This window comes from Muntiacus reevesi, chromosome 11 (genome assembly GCF_963930625.1).
Source record: "Muntiacus reevesi chromosome 11, mMunRee1.1, whole genome shotgun sequence".
In the NCBI taxonomy this organism is placed as follows: Eukaryota; Metazoa; Chordata; class Mammalia; order Artiodactyla; family Cervidae; genus Muntiacus; species Muntiacus reevesi.
In genome coordinates, this window is record NC_089259.1 from 56,154,740 (window position 1) to 56,156,585 (window position 1,846).

The window sequence follows — 1,846 nt, forward strand, 5'->3', positions numbered from 1 at the left end:
GAAGATATACAAATTGGTCATGAGATATAATTGTTTTCATATGTTTCTGGAATTGCTTTGCTGGTAGTTTATTAAGAACTTATTTTTTCATCTATTCATAGGTGGCATTTTTTCTGTAATTTTCTTTTCTTGTCATTGTCTGGTTCTGGTATCCAAATAATCCTGGCTCATAGGATGAGTCAGAAAATACACTCTGCTGTTATATTATGGGAAAATTTTATAGAGGATTGACAGTATGTCGAATTCATCTTGTAGAAATTACCATTGAAACAATATAACCCTGGACTCTTCTTTCAGAAAGTTTTAAATTTATTTTTTCATCTTCTTTACTAGTTACAAGTCTATCCAAATGGTATATTACTTCTTGAGTCAGTTTCAGTAGTTTTTGTCTTTCTAGGAATTTGTTCATTAAAACTGGAGTATCTCATTTATTGCTGTAAAATTATTCTTTTCCATTGTAAAATTAGAATTAGATCAAATTTGAAAATCAGATTCCCCTCAGGGCTTGTTTTTGCCATTGGTTATTATTTTTGTTATTATTGTTGCTGCTGCTGCTCTTTGCTTTTTTAGTGACTTTTCAGGACTAATTCTATAAAGTCTGTATTCTTTGGCATGTGTAGCTAGTGGCCTCTAATTCACCTAATGATTGGTCACAGATTTCTTTGTATCCTTGGAATCTCCCACCCTTTGCCAAGAATCTCTGGGTATATCGCTTCTCGGCCTTTTGGCTAAGATCAAGTGTAGTAAGAATCTCTGGGTATGTGCTGGGGCACATAGAGCACAGCAAATGTTTTCCATTATATTAATAAAAGCTTGGAAGCAATATAAAATTTTCTAAAAGAAAAATAACTACTTCATTTTATTATAGCTCTACCAGATACCCTAAACATGAATATACACAAAAATGCATTTAGAAAGATAGGCTTGTTTTAAAACAATAAATACTCATGAAGCATTTTCAATGTGAGATTACCCAAATAGGATATATGTTAATAATACTTTGCTAGGTATGATGGTTTCAAATAATAATTGTGACTTAAGTGTGGTATGACCAGTCCATCCTAAAGGAGATAGCCCTGGGTGTTCATTAGAAGGACTGATGCTGAAGCTGAAAATCCAGTACTTTGGCCACCTCATGCGAAGAGTTGGCTCATTGGAAAAGACCCTGATGCTGGGAGGGATTGGGGGCAGGAGAAGGGGACGGCAGAGGATGAGATGGCTGGATGGCATCAGCGACTCGACGGGCATGAGTTTGAGTCAACTCCAGAAGTTGGTGATAGACAGGGAGGCCTGGCATGCTGCGATTCATGGGGTCGCAAAGAGTCGGACATGGCTGAGCAATTGAACTGAACTGAACTGAACTGAAATGTGGTATGAAATGAAGAAGCTGCTTGTTTTTCTATTAACAGTATGCTATTTTCTTGATGTTTTGAAAAATAATTTATATATTGCATTAAAAAATATAACGTGCTAATAGGAAAGCAAATATATAAGTGTCTGTTAAAATTAGTAGAAAGTAATGCTTATGGATGAATTGGCAGTATCTGTCTCTTTTGTCTGTAAACTATGTTCTGTTCAATACTGTATTTATTTTTTATATCTTCTTATAATTGATATGTATATGCATATAATTTATATTCTATGACTGATGACATCTTCACTGAAAATATAATTCCAAATTCTGCAGTACAGAAAACGAAATACTGGATAAGTCAGGTTAAATGATTAAATTTACATAAATTCATGCATATAGTTACTATTTAAACAACCCTAAATCAGTTAGTTGAAAACAAAATTTCCATCAAATATACTCAGTTTTTATCTATCTGTATAAGACAGAAATCAT

The 1,846-nt window shown here is 33.6% G+C and overlaps 1 pseudogene; it reads left to right on the forward strand.

Moving 5' to 3' along the window:
• The first annotated feature begins 708 nt into the window (after positions 1-708).
• On the forward strand, positions 709-886 carry LOC136144564 (U2 spliceosomal RNA; annotated as a pseudogene).
• Positions 887-1,846: the final 960 nt, after the last annotated feature.